Source organism: Cryptotermes secundus, unplaced genomic scaffold, assembly GCF_002891405.2.
Source record: "Cryptotermes secundus unplaced genomic scaffold, Csec_1.0 scaffold736, whole genome shotgun sequence".
Classification (NCBI taxonomy): Eukaryota; Metazoa; Arthropoda; class Insecta; order Blattodea; family Kalotermitidae; genus Cryptotermes; species Cryptotermes secundus.
In genome coordinates, this window is record NW_019718280.1 from 1,805,080 (window position 1) to 1,828,587 (window position 23,508).

Genomic DNA, 23,508 nt, shown 5'->3' on the forward strand with positions numbered 1-23,508 from the left:
TCCTTCAATATCGGGTAAATGGAATTCCGCAGGCCTGTCTACGTGTTTACATTATAATGGCGACACAGATCATTAATGTAGGTAACAGAAAATGAAAGAGACAGACTCCGAAACTCACGGATTTATAATAAAATTTGAAATGGCGTCTGTTTGCTGATTTCAGTTTTCTAAATATTCAGTTTCCCTACTAGAATAATTTAGATGACTCCCAAGATGATGATGATGATGATTATTATTATTAGTAATAGCAGCAGTAGCAGTAGTAGTAGTAGTAGTAGTAATATATTTAATTTTTTACACGTTTAATTCAGGGCTTCAGACTGCAGACTCAGCTTCTAACAGAAAAGAGTGGGCCGCGCCATAGCTCAAGCGGTTAGTCGGCCCGGGTTCGATCCCGGGTCTGGTCAAGTGGGATTTGTGGTGGACAAAGTGGCGCTTGGGCAGGTTTCCTCCGAGTACTTCGGTTTCCCCTGCCAATCTTCATTCCACCAATTGCTCCACAATCACCCTCACCTATCATCTGGGGCTGGTACAATAGGCCAGAAGTGGCCGCAGTACAAGGGACTTAGTCCCACCCCACTAGCAATAAAAAAAAACAGAAGGGAGCACCACGAATCTTCCTTTGGGGAGGGGGTTGTTGCATAAGGCTGACAACCTCGCTGCCCTCTGTGAGTCGATTCTGGAGAAGTTGCGGGAGCCTCGATGTCTCACAACTCTATGGGCCCCCACGGCCTCTTGCAAAGGTAGCATTACCGTTGCATTCTTTTGATGACTGAGTCAGTTCCTGTAAATTGGAATGGCAGCGTTTTTGTGTTCACTATACCCTTTCTTTGTAATTGATTAAACGAAGCTTCCCATAGCACATATTGTAAAGTGTCACAAATGCAGGGACTGTTCTGTTTCGCTGGACTCGGTGGCAGAGGCGCGAACCAGTCATATGAAATGCACTGTAGTTTGTAAGGCAGTAAAGGAGGGAGCAGGAATCAAGGAAACATACATTGGTGCCGGATGAATAGAATTCTGGTTCTCATGACAAGAGAATTGTTTTGTTAAATGTATATGTAAATATCACAATTCGACTCAGACACCAATTGTAGCGATATATTCTGTAGTGAATAATAAATTTAATAGAATTTGGGAGATATCACAATTTTCTGGATTGAAATGCCGTGTAGTTCGGAATAATTCCCACCCTTCGGATGCACATATTGCCTTCACCTTCACGATATCAATAGAAGCATGCGGCAAGCTCAACCACTCTTCGAACCAGAAGATGGAGGCGATGTATCCCTCCGAAACATCCGACTGTCTCCTACCCGCTGTAAAAAAAATCAAATTTAACGATTTAGAACAGAGCCCTCGTGGCTTAATTTAAGAAGGGGATGGGGTAAACTAGTTCGAAATTTCAACTCGGAAAGTTCACATGTCCATTATATCCAAAGTTATGGACTTCAAATTTTCGCCTTTAGGCCAGTACTTACATTATATGTCGAAATATTAATGAATGTTTTCATTTTCTCGTTTGTTATGAGAATTTAACTGGAACACACGTTTCCGATCATGCTGGCCGCGTAGCTAAGGCCGAGCCATCACGGATGTCGTTAGTCCTAATGCCACTGGTAGTACAAGTGTACTAGTATGTCGCTTGTCTTGTTCTGTGCAGGTGGACGCGCCGCTGTGCAACGCAGCCGAATGTCTACATGTCTGTAAGTTTATCCTGAAACGGAGCCGTTGGCAAGTGCTAGTCGGAAGCAGCTGAAAAACACGGCACCCAGCAACTAAACGGTAAGCAAAAGAAAGGTTTCCAATGAAATGTTTAGAGAGTTGTCCTGTACAGATGTTACAACAACAAGCAGAAACATTCAGTGATGAGGGAAGAAGGTATTTTCATCTTTACAATATTTATGTCGGCCGATTTAATCATTTTCAGTCCCTCTTTGGTTTACTGGACGATTTTTCTGCCATACAGCAAAGAAATATATCAGTTTATGCTAAAAATTACAAGCTGCAGGAACATAAGTTTACTAAGAGAAATGAGGCACTCACAATTTTTTCTCAGGATATCTTGACGATTTCTAGAAGGGTCATCGAAAGCTTTTGAACATTTTAAGGTATGAATGTATTCACGCACAGTTTCAGCAAATCTGTAAATACTTGCGAGAAGTCTAGTTGTGTCAGAAATCCGTCATTGCTTTACATCCTGATATTGGCATAGAGTGACTGTAACAGCTGACTGTACTCCGCCACCGAACAGCCAGGTTTAGCCTTGCAACTATGTGCAGAAGTTGCAGTTTCTGCCTGGCTCAAACGGAGGGTTGAGGAGAACTGAACTAATTGACTAACTAGCTTAGCAACTAATTAACTAACTCAATGGAGCTGAGCCCTTCTTGAGAAGCCACCAGTTGTACAGCTATTCAAGAGCTCTCCAGCATTTTATAAAACCCGAACGTTCATCACCGTGTTCACAAGAGCCGTCCACTGGTCCCTGTCCTCTTCCAGATCAATCCAGCCCGTAACACCCCATCCTATCTCTCTAAGATCCATTTTAATATTATCCACGGATCTACGCCTTTATCTTCCTAGTGATCTCATTCATTTTGGCTTTCCCACCAATTTCCGTTCTTCCCGTCGTGTTACATGCCCTGTCCATCTTATCCTCCCTGAAAAACACTTTACAGTATCACACTCTGACGAAGTTTAAGGATCCATGCCGCAACGAATCGCCCCATAGAACACTCTGGACTGATTACAAATGATTCACGGCAGAATTAGTAGACAGACCTTTTAACACTCTTTCAAATTAAAACAAGCCATGACAAACAACCTGTATGGACTAATGCAGAAGATTCAGTAGTATAAATTTTGCTGCGTGGTCTAAGGTGCATACTGCCCTCGACGGCCAGAAATCATAATTCGTATCTTCCAATACAACCCGACGTTGTGGCCTTGGAAGTGTACATCTTCTGCCCATGTAGTCTTAGTCGTTGTCTGAAGAGCATTAATATTTTCACAAATTAATCCTGAATTGAAATAGACCCAAGGGTCCAGTCCGAAAACGCATGAGCAAAGGAGTAAACTGGGGACGTACGATATTAGGGGAGTCACACGTGAGTTCGCGACAGCTGCCAATAATGCTGAATAAATACAATAAAACTTTTTCCAGGAAATGAAGGCCAATTCCATGAAAGGACATGTAGCGCCACAGGACTTTGGTCCTGTTTTCAATTGGTTAGTCTTTTGTTCTGTCGTAAAAAATAAAATTAAAAAATTCTTCTCAATTTAGGCTTCAGGTTCCTTTTTCAAATAAATTTATACGATTTGCAACACTAACATGGCCGAGAAATTCATTTTCGCTGCCCATTAACTCGTACGTAGTGTGTTTTTATAATAGACCTAAGTCAATGGAAGGGCGTATCAGTCTAGCTGTCATGTCCAAACAATGCGACCATAATTTTCCACTAGTGGGGCGCGTCCTTCCTATTGAAGGTCTTGAGATCGTTAATCAGTCTACTAGGCGCAGTGTTCTGGTGCGCTAAGACCCGTAATCAAGTACAGAAAGCATTAAGCCTTACATTGATAGTGTCTTTTTCCTTGCTCCTGCTCGCTGTATATTGCGTGTCTCTCGGATAATCACTATTTCTCACCCTATTGTACCTACGGTATGACGTCACAGTGCAATGAGAATCTTCCAGCCTCACACGAAAATCTCATTAAAATTAAGTTAAGCTTCTTCACATTCATGACTTTCATCTGTGTGGAAAGTCATTCACCCCTAGCAGAGCTGGAGGAGAGGGCATTTAAGTGCAACAGTGGTTTAAATAGGAAATATGTAATTGTTTTAAAATATAATGTGAGATAAAAAAGACAAAGCTGTCCCTGTAACTTGAGATAAAAAAGACAAAGCTGTCCCTGTAACTGATCACGAAGGCCAATAGTGTTGTGGCACTTCGAAGCTCCGACATTTCCTCTAGACAATCGGCTCACAGATGTCGTTGAGGTTGTCGGTCTTACGCGGCGGCCGCCCTTTATCCCCAGGAAGATTCCTGGCACATATTTCTGTTAAAGGCTGATACGACCCCAGGAACATAATGTGGCTCAAAGGATTAAGTCAATTGAAAATTCAAGTGACATCATCGGGAATCGAACCCGCGGCCTTCCGGCTTGTAGCATAGTGCCTCAACCAAGTACCCTACCCCGTTCCCCAATTTAAAGCGATATATGCCTCAAGTGTTACTAATATGATCTGATTAATGTAGCATGTATGATGTTGAGATATGCTTACGTCATGAGCACTCTGCTTCAGAGCTTGTACGGAATACATAATTTTGCAGACTTCTCGTATATAAGAGGTTGATATTGATATGTAAAAACACCACCACACGCTGTGGAGGAAACGCGCAAACCAGGGGCGTATGGCAGTCATAACTGAGAACGTGAGGGGTAAGCTGCCGAAACAAAACACCCTGGACGCATTCTTGTTCACAGATGGAATTAGTGAACACGTATTCTTTTCTATCTTACCTTCCTTTGTCGGACTCTTCAGGTCGAAGACTGACTGTGCAGACAATTGTTTTGTTCTCTGTATCTATATGTCGCTTTCCAAATTCAGTTACCTTATTATTTCTGTTGCTCTGTAGACTTATCTCCTTTCTTCTATGACTTCAATGCTTCTTCATAGCAACCATTAGTACCCGTAGAGACCAGACACTTTCTGGAATTCCTACACAATGATCATAACATTCTGCGACTTCTCTTTCATTTGTCTTCCCACTTTCTGCCTACCGCAGCATGCATTAAAATTTGGCATACTTTTGCTGAAATCCTTCTATATATAGAGGGTGAGTCGTAATTGTATACCTCAAATATAAACGTCGTGGTCTGCACTTACAGGAATGCAAAAACATCCATATTGTGACGTGTATATCAATTGTTGGGCAACACATTCCCGCGGAAGCAAAGGCCCGAAGCAGTGGGACATCTGTTGTTAGGCAACTGATCTGTAAACACCCCTCCTTAATACTAGAGTCTGTGTTTTCTGTGCGGTCCTAGCAAAGTGGTTATAGAGAAGGGTTCAGTAGCATAAAGTTAAGTGAGGAATCGAGTTTCGGGACGCGAGCCTGGAATTGAATTGAGTCGAGTTTTCGGAATTGGCAGTTGCATAATAATGGCTAGAATGACATTATACTCTGACAAGAGAACTTCGTGTGTGATTTGAACTTACAGTGGGACTGTTATAAATCCGTTGCCAGGATACGACTAGTGAAGACTGTATATGTAACGGTGAACATAAATGAAGATGAAGATGAAGAAAAGAGTACGAAAAATGTTATAATGAATAATGAGGCTTCCGTTAATTTCTCAGCACATGCCACACCGTTAGCCTACAAAAGGACGTGACCCATCAGGCGAGCATGTTCACACGTCTGTGATTTCTTCCCCGCCATTGTCATAGCAATCAGGTACAGGATTTTAATAAGACGTGCTATGAAGATCACGCGGTTGCTCAATTTCTTTACCAATGTTACCAGCAGAGTGGCCGTGCGAATTTTTTTGGTGTTACCATTTCCAACGCCAGTAACCAGATATTATGCGTGTTAATATGTATCCAAATAAAATGCTATTACATCACGGCAGTGATTTACTAATATTATGCATAATGGCGTCCCTTCAGCTTAGCAAATATTCCATCCCAACGCTAGTCTCGAACACCTGTGTGTGTGGGTTCAAGTAACACTTTTTTTTTCATTCTTAATATATACATACTTTAAGAATTTGTCAGAGTTTGTCAGCATTTGAAAAATATTATATTTTGAAAATTGTAATCAGTTCAGTTTTACTAAATAATCATGTTATCGACTATCCAGACCGCCATGTCTAAACCTAAATCAGTTTCATGAAGGTGAATGCCTTTTATAAGCCGCTCAGCGTAGGACCGGGAAAGTGAAACAGTGTCAAGACGAGTAAGTTACATGAACTATCTGTGAGTGCGAAATAGAATTTTCAGCTTTACTTCAAAGTAATATTTGTATTAATGGTTTGTGTGCGGTAGCGTAATCGGGCGAGGCACTGTCTTACATGCCGGAAGAATGCGGATTCCATTCCCGATGAAGCCGTTTGCTTTTTCAATTTACCTAATTCTTCAAGCCGCACTATGACCCTGGGGTCAAATCAGCCTCTGACAAAAATAAGTAACAAGGAACTTCACGGCGGTAAAGGACGGCGGGCGCGTGACGCTGACAACCTAGTCTCAATCTCCGGAGATAGGGACTATCTCTAGCGATTGGACCCAACTGAGTAGGTTTTACCTGATGACGGAGACAGTCTAGTCTCCGAAACGTTGTGTTTTGAAAAATAAACAGGATAGTGTTTTTAGATAAGGACATGACGTTGGATAATGCCACAAAACATAATGTTTGTACTATGGGACACATTAGGCCTTCTCATTGTTAACAGGCTTTGCCCGCCGTTGCCTGGTAGCGGCTTTCAACAACGGACGTTCCCCTATTTCTGTTTTTCCGAACTGCCTCCAGCCTCAGCTATCAGCTTCTCACACCAACAGTTCTCCAGCTGCCTCACTAACTCATCAACCAACTCATTCACTAACTGACTCTGTCGGTTTGTTAAATTCCTGGTGCAATGCAAATGTTGCATTGAATCGTGCTTCTTTGCGGAGTCGTAACTTCGTTACGGATGTTGCATGGTTGATTCTTTGATAGTCGTTGCCTAGCAACGTGTCTGCATTGCCACAACAGTGTCTGTAAATCATCAGACATTTTTAGAAATTTATGTTTTACCGTGAAATTCTTCATCTTTTTTCTTATTTTTTGTTAATTTTTAATTCGTCGTTGTATTTGTTTTTGCTGTCTCTTTGTATTGGTGCTGGCTCAGTAATTGGCCCCCGGTAAATAGCCATCCAACAATATTCTGCGATGTATCCTTGTTGTATGTTAAAATGATTGTGGTATTTTAGAGAACGTAGCGCACTTACTGAACGTAATTTTTCTGCACTAATTAGTGCCAAAAATTATCCTTCCTCTCACTTATCTCGTCCAAGTTAAGTGGGTCCCTTGTCACCACGGCATGGCGCGTCCTCAGTTTGCGGATGGAGGAGACGCTTTCCAGGTATGGATGGTAGCTACGAATATATTGAATAAGCAATCGCGGACAGCCGACAAGGGGTGGTTCTCCAGCTTGGGGGTTGAGCGTAGGGCTAACAACTCCTCACCGTAAAAATTACTTTGTTACGAAAATGAACACAAAGCCTCGGACCTGGACGGATTCCTTGGATAAACGACCAGCAGCTTCATAACTTGTGCTCTTCTCCAAGTATAATTAGAATGATCAAGTCAAGGAAGATGAGGTGGGCAGGGCATGTAGAACGAATGGAGGAGACGAGGAATTCATATAGGATATTGGTGGGAAAGCCAGAAGGAAAGAGACTACTTGGAAGACCAAGGCGTAGGTGGGTGGACAATATTAAAATTGATCTTAGAGAGATAGAGTACGATGGTACGGACTGGATCGTTCTGCCTCAGGATAGGAACCAGTGGAGGGCTCTTGTGAACACGGTAATTAACCTTCGGGTTTCATAAAATGCTAGGAAATTCTTGACTGGCTGCACAACTGGCACAACTTAAATATTCTGAAGAGCAGAAACCGACCCTAGGTCTACGCTCCATTTACTCTGCCACAGTTCCAACCCCCATTTCAGCACTACATTCCACCAAAAGTCAGTCTCTCCCTCGCGCACGCTCTGACTTAATATACGGCTTAATGGAAATTGATCCGACGAAATTAGAGTGTCTTTATAAGGCAGAGGCGCGGTGACGGCGAGAGTGAAATCTATTCTGCACGTTCCTCACACCGGCACAGTCAGTAAATGGGTCACAGCTGGATATAAAACATGTGATATTAGAACCTGGAAAAAAACATTTATTCCTCGACATATCCTGCACCTACACCGACACACGTCTCCCATCGCTTTACCACCGCGTCGAAATCTGCAGCACAGAAGTTCTTGACTATTGTCTCAGCCACTTCCTCACCTGGTCGGACATCATCCGTGATTTTCGAATGTTCTTCAGAGATATGACCCCTTTTTGCGACAAACACTTCCAACCGTAATCAGGAAACCTTTTTTTTATGAATATCCTTTACATTGAGTCCTTTAGCTCACAAAAGAGGCACGATTTAACGCTGTTCTTCAATAGTATACTCCTCAAGCACGGTGGCCATTTTGACTACAGAAACAAGCTTCTGTACATGCGGATGCTCGTCTGCTACCAAGACTCTCATGAAGTTGTACTATGCTGCCACCTAGCGATACACGTAGAAACTCTGTTATGAAGATTACAGCTGTTTTACTCCCATTTGTGACCTATTTACTGAGTCTCCCTCGTAACCTTCTTTCGATATCTCTTCCGAAACCATCACTTGATCCGCCACATGCATTTCTCATAGCGACACTCGAGGTCCATTAGGAATATCCACTTCACACACTTGAGGAACACACAGTTCCGTTTCTTTAAACTCAATATATACAAAATTGTTATGATTGTTTGTCGGCGTTTCAAATTTTGAATTTGTGTAACGTGGTAATTTAGAAAATATACATACTAACCGTACTATTCTTTATTAGAGTCCGTAGCAACACAACAATACCACGGTCAAGGCTAAAATTAGCCTAGCTACAAGTTTCGGCTATTAAAGACATCATCAAGCCAAACATATTACCATAGTCATACACTGCTGAACTGCAGTTGCGATAGTGAAGCTCGATACGTGATGACTACTTTTTTGTTTTCCTTGGCACTGCAGCCCCAGTGGGCCTAGGCCTACCTCCATGAACGCCGTTCACTTCGGTTTTTCTAGATCTTACACATTCGGTAGGACTCCTTGGGCGGGTGATGAGCTCGTCGCAAGGCCTCTACCTGTACACAAACACAGAAAAACGCACACAAACATCCATGCCCTGAGTAGGATTCGATCCCACGATCTCGGCTTCCGAGCGAGCGAAGACAGTGCATGCCTTAGACCGCTTGGCTACCGTGACCTGCACCTGATGACTACTACAGTATAAAATACATGGCATAAAAATAAAACGAACCACATACCAATTATAAAAACGAAAGTTATGGCGTAAAATAAGGTTAAAAATTCTTCATGTGATATTTCATATTATCAAGTCATTTGTTGAAATTTTGTTATATTCCCGCGGACGTAATGATATGTTCTACGAGTAGACTTGTGTACATGTAACAAACTGCTTGGAGGCCCGTGGTACAGATGTAGTTAGTCTTGACATTAACTGTTTGGCATGTGCCTCCTCTTACAGTGTATTTTGTCCGTTCTGTGTATTAAAAAAAACACTAACAGTACTGTTTGTATATTTCCTCTGAATTATTCCAAATGCACAAGAGCTGGGGTAGCTCAGTCAGTACGTATAGTAACTGGGCTACAGTTTTGAGTATCTAAGAATCTTCGTTCGATTCCCAGCAAAATATTTTTCTCTCCTCCACCAAGTAAGGTCCCACCGGTTTTGGGGCCCACCCAACCTCCTTGCTATTGAGCGTACGTTGATTTATTTCCCCGAGAGTGAAGCTGCCGGGACGTGTAGCTGACCATTAGCCTTCACTTGGTATCGTGGTGGAGTTACATCTCCACTCCTCAATCCATCTTCATGGCATGACATCTTGTTAAGCTCGGATTCCACTGTTTCTCATGTCATATTTAAAAAATTCTTTATTCCAGCTGATTAGAAAGTATCTCGTTCGCTATTTCACGCTTCATCCATATGAAGGCAGGGGTCCATGAGCATTATATATTTCTGCACTAAATAACATTCTACATAACTGTATGACTCCGTGGCATTTATTCCGCAAGCGAACTATACCAACCGAGGGTCCAGACCCACTACTTCTCAGAAAATCTGGTAGCGTCTGGGATCGAACCAGGACCTCTGGATCTGTAGCCAGGAACTCTGACCACTAGACCACAGAGGCGGCCCACATAACTGTATAAGTTCCGTTTATATTTCACAGGACGAGCTATGGAACATACAACAAAAACTTCCAGAGCAATATATAATATTCAATTGCTGTTAGTTAAGTCCACAAAATACCTCACTGTGTTATGTTATTTTGTATCTAAGGTCAAGTCATTCAATCACTGTTTACAGTAGGTCATTTATATAAAATAATATAAAAATATATTTGTCATTTTATGGTGAATTGGAGAATTTTTTCCCCATTTCAAAATTATTCGTCCCCTACTACCTAATTAACCAAATCGAGCGGGTTCCTGCGTAGGAAAGTAAGTCAAGTAGTCGCTGTATCTGAGATTCATTTAATATTTTCAAATATATTAGTTGTTATAAACGGGATATGGATTGGTGAATGGATTTATTGTACCCTTACAAACCGTAACTACAGTTAGTTAGAATCGTTTCACTGATTTTCGCGCTTTACAAAGCACAGCAGCACCCCCTAAGCCTTTTCCAGCCAGCTGTCTTCACCACCCCTTCCATAGTAACGGATTTCTAACAGTCTCACTGTAACTACGACACACATGAAGTCTTCTTTGCACATCCTAATTCTGTCTTGCCATTTCTCCTCAGTCAACTTCGACTGCCTCAATTCTATTTCAGCCGCCTGAGTTCCTCATTATATGACGTAGGGAGGGCCCCAACAGAAAGCACCGTTTCCTAACAATTGTTCTGTTGTTCATGTGTGTTTACCTCGCCGTTGCAAAGAAATGATAGTTCTTTTATTGTTGTGTGCGTGTTCCTTTCCGCGGGAACCTGTTTAGAGAGTCGTTGCCTAGCAAAAAGGTCTGCTCTGGTTCCGCTATTTCGGCTTTCAGGCGTCATGTCACAATATTTCCCTCACATTCCCACGTATCTGCTTGCTTCTACATTTCTTGATTTTAAGCACCTACTTCACTGTTCGGGAACGAATCGTATATTGGAAGAGCTCATACGCTGACTAGGTGTTATGAATACCTAAGGTAACAGAAGTGCGTTCAAGGAAGAATTATTTGTTTGTTATTAGGCAGTGGGAGAGTTGACGGTTAGTAAGTTTGGTGATGAGAACATTAGTTGAACGGGGAATGAACTCCCAGTTACCGACATAATTCAGTAATGGCTGGAAATTACGAAGGTTAATTGCATCCAGCTGGGTAGAGGGAGTTAGTTCCCTCAAACTCTCATCTTCTTTACCTCGTGAAACATGCTTTAAGGCGTGGAAGATGGGAGCCACTCGAAAATGCGAGAGGCAGAGTTCTATCAATCGATGGCTCGGTTCAGATTTTAATGGACGACGGTTTCGCCTTGCGCCATGGGGAAAATATTAAGAGGAGGCTATTTATGAAGGTAAAGTAACAGATTGTAATGATCTATCCTGGAATACGTTTACAATGGTCGAAAAATTCAGCTAAAACTGCAAATGCATAAGAGAGAATTAATACTGCCACGAATATGAGTAACTAGAGACGGGTTATGGATTGGTAATTGGATTTATCGAACGTTTACAGATCAAAATTACAAGTAACTACAGCGCTGACGCTAATTCATAAATTTTTCAGTTCACTGTAGCACGTTCTAAATCTTTTCAGTTTACTGTATATTCACCAGTCGTTGTCTGGTAACGGCTTTCATTACCGTAGGTCCCTTGACTTCCATGTTCGTTTCCTTATTGGCCGGCAACTGCTTCACAACTAACTAAACTCTATAGTTGTACTGATCATAATATCTCGGCACGGATCACATAGAAAACACAGCTTCCAAGAATTCTGTTGTTGCGTCAGGCATCTCTCGCACGAACAGAGTAGAGAACACCGCTTTTCAATTATTCCATTGCTACGTGTTAGGTAAATGTTGCCTAGAAACGGGCGCTGTCTGCAGAGTTATTACTTAGCAACGGGTCTACATGCTACAATATTAATTAAAAAAATTCATTTCATGCTATTAAGGGTTTATTACTTATGCTTATTAACTAAATTAAGAATAATCGCCCTTCACAATGAGGATTTTTTTTGCATTTAGGAAGCCTGAAAGCCGGTCACGGTAGCCGAGCGGTCTAAGGCATGCACTGTCTTCGCTCGCTCGGAAGCCGAGATCGTGGGTTCGAATCCCACTCAGGGCATGGATGTTTGTGTGCGTTTTTCTGTGTTTGTCTACAGGTAGAGGCCTTGCGACGAGCTGATCACTCGCCCAAGGAGTCCTACCGAATGTGTAAGATCTAGAAAAACCGAAGTGAACGGAGTTCATGGAGGTAGGCCTAGGCCCACTGGGGCTGTAGTGCCAAGGGGGAAAAAAAAGAAGCCTGAAAATTATCGGTGTTCACAAAAACCCTCCATTGATCATCAGGAGCCAGATTAATCCAGTCCACACCCTCCTAATTAAGGTTCTCCAAACCCATTTAAATATTATCTTCCCAATTACTGGTCTTCTACTTGATGCCTTGCCCTCGGGACTTCCGACTAGTATTTGGTGTTCATTTCATTTCTCTTCACGCTACATGCCCACCCACCCTCCACGACTAGGTCCGTTAGTTATTTAGTTAGTTGGTTAGTGAAAATGTTCACTTTGAAAAAAATATATAACTCTGCATGAAAACTGATATCAAGTTGACTGTGCTTGCAGTATTGCAACGTTGGGCCTAGCTAATTACTTTCGATATGGCAAATGGAAGCAAACTGAGATTAAATCGATAGTTCGAGAATGAGGAGAGAGAGTGGGTAGAAATAGGAACTGGAGGAATGAAGTTAAAAATATATATAATTTGCTATAGGGTTGCGGTGGAAATATATTGCACTGGGGGATGATTTCAAATGGTGGGAACTGAAGGGAGTGTAAATTAAATTAAAATATATGGACTATTAGTTGATTCAGATCAATAGACAGCTAGAAAACATAATTGTACGACATTAATTAATAAACGACAATTGGTTGTAAAAACGCGTAAACCTACTTCGCTGCTTATAACGGGTAAGAACTAGACCAAAGGGTACTATAATTTTGCTCAAGCTCTGGGTTAGTTAGATATTGCCATGACCTTTGCTATCGAAAACACTAATTTAATAACCTCACAATGAATATGAAATAATTAAACGCCCACTCCTCTTTAGTTTCAATTATATTTCAGGACAGCGGTGCAATCACGACTTTACGTCTTCTAGGAAACTTCAAATGTAATATCCTTTCCACGACAATTGCAAGGAGTTCGCAAAGTTGCCGATGGATGCGCCACTTGACAGCTTGTTGATAATATCTCCATAAATAACTATTTTTACGGGACACGTTCGCCAATGAAAATCTGACGGTTACTCGGAAGATCAGTGAACCAACTTTATGGGACTGAGTAGTATTTTTTTTTTTTCAGAAATGCGCTGCTGTGGATATCTATAACCAAAAGATGCTGGCCGTGTATTATTTTGAAACGCTGGTACTCACGTACCGTAGTACTCAATGTCATAGCCCAACAGATCACAATATGAACTTTCGCCCTTGGACTCTGCCGAAGATTCACTATAAGCCACAATAATAATAATATTTACAATGGTCATGGGATACTACACCCAGTCTGAATGTGAAGCTCAAGGATCACCCATTTTCTTATGTCCGCGATTGTTTACTCAGTATATTTACAACCTCCCTATATATCTTCATCAGCTGCTTGAGGGTGTAATGTGAAGGGGTGACAGGATACCATGGGACATCGCCAGGAAGTTTCCTAAAGGGCGGGGGGCAGATATTTGTTCTCTCTCTTCTTCCTGTTGCTCCCACTTGGAGCACAGGGCGTCCGTGTTTCACTTCACTTTTCTTTTAATCCTAAGAGACTCCTTAAACGGGGGATAAACTCGTCGCAAGGCCGCTACCTACACAAACACAGAACAAACGCAAATATCCATGCCTTGAGTGGGATTCGAACCCACGATCACAGTGCTCGAGCGAGCGAAGACAATTCATGCCTCGGACTGCGCGGTCACTGTGATCGGCGCATTATTTTTTAACCCTTTGTTATTAATATTTACCACGTTTCGTTTTTATAAATGGAAGTTCTGGGATTTGGGCAAACGGAAGCTCTGTGCGCGGTTTGTACCGCACGCGCTGTCAGGCGATCAAAAGCATGCCAGAATGGAGCACTGCAAGGACATGTTACGGTCGTCCCAAAGTGATACAAATTTTACAAAATCGATTGTTACTGGTGACGAGACATGATGTTTTCACCATGAGCCTCTCACAAAACGGCAGAATGCAGCGTGGTTGAGCCCAAAGAAGCAGAAACCAAAGAAAGTGCGCATGCAAAAGAGTGGAGTAAAGACACTGCTAACCGTTTTCTTCGATTCCTGAGGAATCATTCACAAGGAATTTCTGCTAAAGGTCAAACAGTGAATTCTGATTATTATCTCGGAGTCCTCAGTCGTTTGTGAGCGAGAATTCTTCGAATTGGACATGAATATCGAGAGCAAGGTTCCTGGTCGCTCCTCCACGACAATTCCCCACCCCACAAATCGAAGATCATGTGCGATGTTTTGGCCAGAAAGGGGATCGCAGTCCTTGATCATCCTGCGTATTCGCCAGATTTGGCTCCAGCAGATTCCTGGTTGTTCCCAAAAGTTAAGTTAGCGATGAAAGGAGACCGTCACGACACCATCCAGGACATCATCATCATCATCATCAGTAATCTGTCAAGACGACAGGTCCACAGTCTCTTCCAAAACAATTCCTCCATTTAATGCGATCTAGAGCTTTCTCCTTCAAATGACAGTATCCTCTTCTGTCACCAAGGTCATCCAGCATCTTCTTACGTCTTCTTCCTCGTCTTCTTGTCACTTCTATCCGCTCCTCTATCGTTCCTTCGATAACTTCTTTTAGAAGGCAGTTTCTGCGTAAAACATGACCAATCCAATTAGCCTTCCGTTTTCTTATTTCGTGTAGGATATTCCTCTGCTCACTGACTCTAATTAACACTTCTACATTTCTCACATAATCGGGTCAACTGATCTGCTCCATCCTTCTCCAACACCACATTTCAAAACTTTCCAGATGTTTCTGATCTACGGCCGTAAGTGTCCATGTTTCAGCCCCATACAGAGTTATGCTCCAAATGTAGCATTTCACTAGCTTCTTTCTCAAATTTAAGTCCAATTTGCTGGTAAAAAGATTCTTCTTCTTGCTAAATGCAGCTTTTGCCATGGCAATCCTGGATTTAATTTCACTAGTACACCTTCCATCCAGGACATCCAAAGGAAATGTACCGCAGTTTTAAATGCGATTCCACAAAAGGAGTACAGTGACTGTTTTCGAAAACTTTTCAATCGATTCCAGCTATGTATTGATTCAGAAGGTGACTATTTTGAATAAAGAGAGTGAATTTGAAATAATTCACGTCTTGTATTTTAATGAACACGGTCCTAACAGAACCTGGACACACTGTGTATATCAGCGTTGAGGAGGATTAATAATTATTTATTTATTGGCAGGGTTTTTGAAAATCGCTCCCCTGATACCCAGTTCATAATGACCCCTGCACACGGGGTGAGAGAAACGGAGCATGTTGCAGCAATGAGAATTGACAGGGGAAAATATGATCACTCCGAAAAAACACATCACAGAGCCGTTTTATAAACAAAAATTACATATAAAATAATCTGGAATTGAACCCAGGCCTCTACAATGAATTTATGGCACTGTTACATTTCGTAATTACTCATTACATTTCGTAGTCATTACCTCAATTTCTACAGTAGGAGTAGGACGTGAGTACCTCAATTCTTACATACTGAGTATCCTAGGAGAAAGGATCAATATCCTGGGAGGTCACAGCACCGGTCATATTAAAGAAACAATGTATGTGGTCCTGTTCCGAACGGTTTCCGAGATATTTCAGTGTACAGTTCCAAAATCGTTGATAAGAAAGATATATTACGTACAGTTTCTAATACCGGTATTTATTGTTCAAATGACAGAGTTTGTACAGTTTACCTAGTGTAATTCAGTTTCGTGAAATCTACCGTCAACATCAATGCACTTTACAGCTCGTGTGGGGACATGGCGTGTTGCTCGTCTGTACAGTGAAATAGCTGTTCCTCGGAAACCGTTCGGAATAGGACACATATACATATGCACTGTTTTGTTTAGAATGGCCGATACCGTGACCTCCCACAATATTGACATTTCCTCCTGGGACACTCTATATACGTACTTAGACTGTTGAAACCTGAGTGAAACCACGATGTCCGCATGGCAATGAATTTATGTCATGTTACTCACATAATTTAAGTATCTGTACAAGTTCGAATCCCACTGAGATACCTTCTCTGGGTGTACAATGGCCTTTCTAGATCCCTGTGTCTTCTTAGTACGCGGGATGGGGGGACAGAGTCCACTTGTTAGCCTACCGTAGCAGGCCCGAATTATGGCGACTTTGAATCCCAGGATGGAATTAAAAATGAGAGGGGAAAAAAAGGCACTCATAGTGTATGTACTCCAGTGTCAAATTGTTTCATATGACCTGACATGGAATTGAACCTGGGCTTCTGTTGTGGAAAGAACTACCTCAGCTACGACAGAGACACTTGATTAATAGCGCTGCACCTCTTCTGCACTTGTACCTACTGACTGGCTTTATCCTGAATGAGGATTATTTCACCCAGTATCATCCATCAACTGGAAGGAAGAAAAACTACTCAAAGGAGATGCTAGGATAAAGAGTAAGAGGAGCCTGGATAGAGACCGGATGCAGATAGAACACGTGACGGCTGTGTGGGAAGTCAGCGTGACGTCAAGATTGCATTTCAGTGGCGGTCATGCCTCGATATTGGCAACCAAATCTAATTAGATAAATCCGATATTAATATTTGTTTTAATCTTAAATACAAGATAAATTAAATATCCCCTTTACTCTGCCAGTCTCACGGCACAGAATGCAGAGCAAACTCAAGATATAAAGATATGTAACAGATGCTTTGAGACTGTGGTCCACTTAAACACTTGGTAACGACAGTAATAAATTAAAATTTGATTCAGGAGGTAATTAAGAGCAGATGGAACTCGGGTAATGCCTGCTACCATTAAGTCCAGAACCTTTTGTCTCATCGTCTGCTCTCTAGAAACATAAAAATTAGAATATACAAAACTAAAAGTTTGCCTGTGGTTCTGTATGGGTATGAAACTTGGTCACTGACATTAAGGGATGAATATAGACTGAAGGTGTTTGAGAACAGGGTGTTGAGGATAATATTTGGACCGAAGAGAGACGAAGTGGCAGGAGGTTGGAGAAAACGGCATAATGAGGAGCTTCATAACTTGTACTCTTCTCCAAGTATAATTAGAGTGATCAGGTCAAGAAGGGTGAGATAGGAAGGACATGTATCACGAATGGGGGTGAAATGTGTATAGGATATTGGTGGGAAAGCCAGAAGGAAAAGAGACAACTAGGAAGACCATGTCTTATCTGGGTGGATAATATTAACATGGATCTTAGAGAGAGAGGATGGGATGGTATGGATTGGATTATCTGGCTTAGGATAGGGACCAGGGCAGGGCTCTTGTAACACTGTAATGAACATTCTGGTTCCATAAAATATTGGGGAATTCTTGAGTAGCTGCACAACAAGCGGTTTCTAAAGAAGTGCTCAGCTCCATGAATTTAGTTAGTTCATACAGAACAGTAGATTACGTCAAGTTTGGCAGAGCACATTAATTTAATTATGACATATTGCTACAGGAGAAGTATAATGCCACCTTTCCCTGAGAACTGACTCTGAAAAGTCAACACATTTTGATTGGACTCAGTATTAAAAAGATACAGCTATCCCAGTAGCTGACCGTGGAGGCCCTAAGGTGTGGGAGACATCAAGGCTTCCACATATTCTATACAGTCGGCTCACAGATGGTGGTGAGTGTGTCAATCTTAAGCGCCTACCACGCTTTACCCCCCAGGAAGTTTCTTGGTATTCATTTCTCCTAGAGGCTGAGTCATTCCAGAAGCATAATGCGTCTGGAAGAATTATGTCAGTTGAAAAATCTAATGACTTAATTGGGAATCGAAACCGCGACTTTCTCTTTGTAGCATAGTGCCTCAACCAACTGAGCTACCTCGTGCCCCTTGGACTTAATATTGAAGCGGTTATATCCATTTTATTTCCTTCAAATATTCCTGTTGTAGTATTCGTCTTACAAGTAAAAGCCTGCCAAGACGATTGTTCTAATTTCAGTCTCTTTGTATTTTTTTCTTACTGCTAGTGCGGTGGGACTAAGTCCCTTGTACTGCGGCCACTTCTGGCCTATTGTACCAGCCCCAGATGATACGTGAGGGTGACTGTGGAGCAGTTGGTGGAATGAAGATTGGCAGGGGAAACCGAAGTACTCGGAGAAAACCTGCCCCAGCGCCACTTTGTCCACCACGAATCTCACTTGACCAGACCCGGGATCAAACCCGGGCCGCCGCGGTTGGAAGCCAGCGACGAACTGCTTGAGCTATGGCGCCAGAATTATGTTTAAATTAAATTTATCCTGATTATGCGTCTGACTGATATACATTGATTGCGTACCACTGACGGTTCAGAATAACCGTACGCGGTTGCGAACCACAGTCTGGTCACGTATACTTTTTCTTTCCTTGGCACTACAGCCCCAGTGGGCCTAGTCCTACCTCCATGAACTTCTCCGTTCACTTCGGTTTTTCTAGATCTTACACATTCGGTAGGATTCCTTGGGCGGGTGATCAGCTCGTCGCAAGGCCTCTAGCTATACACAAACACAGAAAAACGCACACAAACATCCATGCCCTGAGTGGGATTCGAACCCACGAATGTATGAATATATCCGGTAGTTTCTCGGTTTAAATATAGGCCGGAACGTGAGCTTTGCGAACTGTTGCGATAATATCTAATTTGGTCAGGCCCCTTTCTTTGTAAGTCTTTTCCATTTAATTACTTACACTCTATCTTAACATTCGACGCTATATAATCCAAGCAAATAACAAGCTATCGTACGTAGAATCGATTAAAGTTTGCCTCAGGACGGTAAAGAGAGGAAGGAAGACGCCTAGACTCAGACAGGCGCTTTTCTGATATTCATAACAATCATAACGGGACAGTCCTCTTTCGGGTGCGTGCACTCATATGTTCGTTGAATTGCAAGTTTGCAGCAGCAATATTGTTGTAGGATTTGAGGTTTACATCGATGTTTATGAAGACTTCTATACCTGGGACATAACCCCGTGTACTCCATTGCATGTCGACCGAGGTTTCGGAGAAAAATTTCTCCTCCAAAGTGTCGATTGACTTCCAGCGGGCTTCACGGCTTTATAACACTGTATATATATTTTCTAAGTTTTCACTGGATTCTTCCATGCCAAACAATTCGCCCATGTTCATTTCGTGACATGACAGTACTTTAATGTGGGGAATGTTAAACTCTGGCACAATTAACATTATGGAGGACCATATGTTGTCAGCTGGGGTTGTTTACCACTGTTTTAAAGTAAGAAAATAATTCCTGCACTCTGTTTTGAACTGGTTGAGACAAATGAACACCATTGTTTGGAGGGGTTTTCATGGAAAGGGGTTAGCAAATACTGAGGAAATATTCACGCCACTGATTATGGCAACCTACGTGTCACGATGAACTGCTAAATTGAACACACCCCGCAGCAATAACAATGCAGATGCACTAGAAGTGAGGGGCGAGTGCGAATGAAAGATAACCTAAAAGGAAGGAATAATGAAATTAATTCACAAAACAAAGCAAAGGAATAGAGTACAAGGAATAGTCAGTAAATAGGTCACAAGTTGTTGTAGAACATGAAATATATGATATTCGAACCGGGGTGAAAATATATCATTGATACACTCATCGCCATCGCTTTACCGGTGCGTGGAAACCTGCAGGGCAGAAGTCCTTTTGACTGTTGTCTCAGCCACTTCCGCACCTCCGTTTCAACCTCTTTCTCGTCAGCAAAATATTTACCGTCAACGTGGTATTTTAGCGGACAAAACAGATGGAATTCACACTTGCCATCGTAAACAGGAAATATTTGTTTACGAATATCCTATGCATTGAGTCCTTTTGCCCACAAAAAAAAAAACCGCAAACGAGAACACTGCTTTTCGGTAGTATGCTCCTCAAGCAAAGTTTCCATTTTGACTACTGAAACCATCCCCTGAACATGCGCATGCGCGTCTGATACCTAGACTCTCGTGAAGCTAGACTGTGCTGCTCCCTAGTGATACACATAGAAAACCTCTTACATCCGTTACAGCTGATTTACTTCAATTTATGACCAATTTATTCACTCTCCCTCATGCGATGGAAGTAAGAAGAAAGGGAAAAGAAGGAACGTGACGATAAATGTAGATAGGAGCAAAGTGGTAAAAAGAGTAATATTCCTATTTTCGTAAGGATGGCTGAAGAAAAATTACACAAAACTCTAAGAGAATATTTGAAATCCGGGCTTAGACTCGACCCAGGTACCTCACGAATATAAGTCAGAAGTCTTACAGCTTGAAGCAATTTTCTGGGTTGGAAAAAAAAAAGATAAATAAATAAATAAAGTAGCGAAACGTGGTTTGCTGCAATTGGTTGTACTGTTCGCTACAACTGAAGCAACCGGCTTTGTAGGAGAGAGGCGCGACAGCTGCGGGGAAGGGAAGGAGGGTAGTGCAGCCATAGTAGAGTACGTAATATGTGAAGAGGAACTGGCATAACTCGAGAGTGTAGACAGGTGACTTCACCAAGCTTTACACTTCGTATTTCTGTATTAGTTTTTTAACAACAATGTCAGCAACTCGAGCTAATGGCCTGTGTAGCGCCGAATGGTTTCCTAATAGTGACAGACGTTCCCCTTCCTCTGGATTCTCGAATTAACCCCATGCCTCAGCTACCAGCTTCTAACAACAACAGCTTTCAAGACCGAAACGCAGCAGTCCTCTGGCTGCTCGTAACTTGTCCTGCTTATAATTTCTCGGCACGGACTGCACAGAAAATACTGTTTCTCTGTTGCTGTTTACGTGCCGCTGCCTAGTAAAGGCCGTTGTATAGTTTCTTATTTTATGGTCGTTGTCTAGCAACGGGTCTACATGCCACAAGTATTTATTACAATATTACATTGTTTGTTTTAGTACTAACAATTAGACTTGAAAGGATTCTGACAATGGTGTATGCTGACTAGCTCTTTCTAACCGGCCCAACTGAATAGGTCTATCTTGCCCCATCCACCTGAGGACGGAGACAGATCCAGTCTCCGAAACGTTGTGGTTTTTTGTCTTCTGTATACCAGACGATGGATAGAGTCCAAATAAGCCTAACAGTTCTGTACTCCATTACTAACATCCATTTAACACCCAATTATATCAGTTCGGATTATTTGGTTTTCCCAGGTACGCTGATCGATGTGCTTCTTGTCTTAACATGTTACGAGTCGATGGCCACCCATAGGGCTCGTCGTGAATAGAATTTGTACTTTCAAACGTTCTACTTATTCTAAAATTGCTTGTGACTTACGAGAGTTGTCTTAATATTGTACTGTCAATCTCCAATCAACTTTCCCAGTTCGCACCCCCCCCCCCCCCCCCNTGGCAGTTAATTGTTCTCCTTTCTTACAGTCTATCGGCGAGGTAAACCTGTTACACGTGTAGCAGATTTGTCACTGTTCAAAAGGTAATTCAGGCAACCCTGATGCAAAGAGGACAGATTTGGCTTCTTTGCTTCTTCCTTGTTGCTTGCTTTGATCTTAGTAATTAGGCAGTGTGTATCTCAGAAATATTTAAAAACCTATACCGAACTACGCCGGTCACGGTAGCCGAGCGGTCTAAGGCATGCACTGTCTTCGCTCGCTCGGAAGCCGGGATCGTGGGTTCGAATCCCACTCGGGGCATGGATGTTTGTGTGCGTTTTTCTGTATTTGTCTGCAGGTAGAGGCCTTGGGACGAGCTGATCACCCGCCCAAGGAGTCCTACCGTATGTGTAAGATCTAGTAAACCGAAGTGAAACGGAGAGTTTCATGGAGGTAGGCCTAGGCCCAAATTGGGGCTATAGCGCCACAGGAAAAAAAAACAGACTACAGTGTGTCATTCCTGATAATAATATTCATTTTCAAAAGATTCATTTTAAAAGTTCCATCGTTTTCGAGCAAACTACCCTTGTTCTTAAGATATTTACTTTCCGCCTTAGATCGAATGTTTAACGAAGAGAATGTGGAGTTGTGAAGTGCAATACTGTATGTATAATAAACTTAAAGGAAACATAAATAAAGAAAACTTTTTCAATTTCAGTTCTATTCACTGCCAATTATGAATCCATCAGGAAAGGTTAAAAATTGGCGAAAAATTCGAAATGGAGCACTGCTTCCTAGCTGTCTGGTGGCCTGGAAAGCAAAATTGGTATAGTGGCAGGACGGCGGAGTTCGATTCAGGGCAAGGGATTTTTCTCTATTCCACAGCGTCCAGACCGTCTCTGAGTCACATTCGGCCGCCTACACAATGGGTACCTGCATCCAGTATCGAAGGCAAAATAGTGGACCTACACTCCCTACACAACCCCTATATTGTTGCATGGCGCAGACCACACAGAAAACACTTATGAGTTGTCAAACTGTGGGTTCATTGGTCCGTTACCTGAACTGGGCTTGGCGCGGAAGACACAGAAAAGACAGCCTCATATATTGCTGCGTGGCGGATCGTGTTTACAGAGCTGTTGCCTGGCAACGCGTTCATCAAATCCTTTACGATAGCGTGTTGCACAGAACTACGTAAATTACTAAGGGGGAATTGTCTGGTCGGTTACACTCTATACTAGTACTACTACTAATGATAATAACAATAATTCAGTTTAGTTCTTATTTATATACTTGCTCAATTATCAGCACAAACGCCAATTACAATGTAAGCACAAGTAAAGAAATTAAGACAATATATTAAACATAATCTATATAATTTGAATAACTATAATAACAATAGTTGTATTAACACAGATATATAATAATAATAATAATGATAATGACAATAATAATAATAATAATAATAATAAAAACGTTTTTTCCCTGGTAAGTCATAGCTTGTCTTTAAGAAAGAGAGTAATTTCACGGACCACGCTGGTCTAGCAGTAACAGACTTGTATGAGGATGGTACGTGGTTTGAATTGATCAGGGTACCGGCTAACCTGGCTGATGTTCCCTGTGGTTCCCTCAGTCCTTCCAGGCAAATGACGGAATTATATCTCGACTAGGGCAACACCGCTTCCTTTCAGATTCTTTCCAATTTATTTTTCAGCTGTCATCTTGCCATTCAACGCTATCTAATCTAACTACAAACAGAGTCATTAAATGTGCCACAAAAAGTTATTTCGCTTAATGATTCATTTGATAGCCAGTAAACAAGTAGGGTTCGTTGGCAGATTGTTTAATGATTTATTCGCTTAATCCGATAGAAAGCGTATCGGTTGATAAGTTAGGTCTTCGATTAATTATTAAATTATTTGTGAAACAAAGCAAATGGAACGAAAGA

The 23,508-nt window shown here is 41.9% G+C and overlaps 1 long non-coding RNA gene across 1 annotated transcript in view; it reads left to right on the plus strand.

The window, feature by feature from the left end:
• The first annotated feature begins 1,717 nt into the window (after positions 1 to 1,717).
• The window catches only part of LOC117283197, a 100,669-nt gene continuing 78,878 nt past the window's right edge, over positions 1,718 to 23,508 (plus strand). The window contains exon 1 of the long non-coding RNA XR_004514207.1: positions 1,718 to 1,785. This is a non-coding gene — a long non-coding RNA (uncharacterized LOC117283197). The remainder of the gene's footprint in view (positions 1,786 to 23,508) is intronic.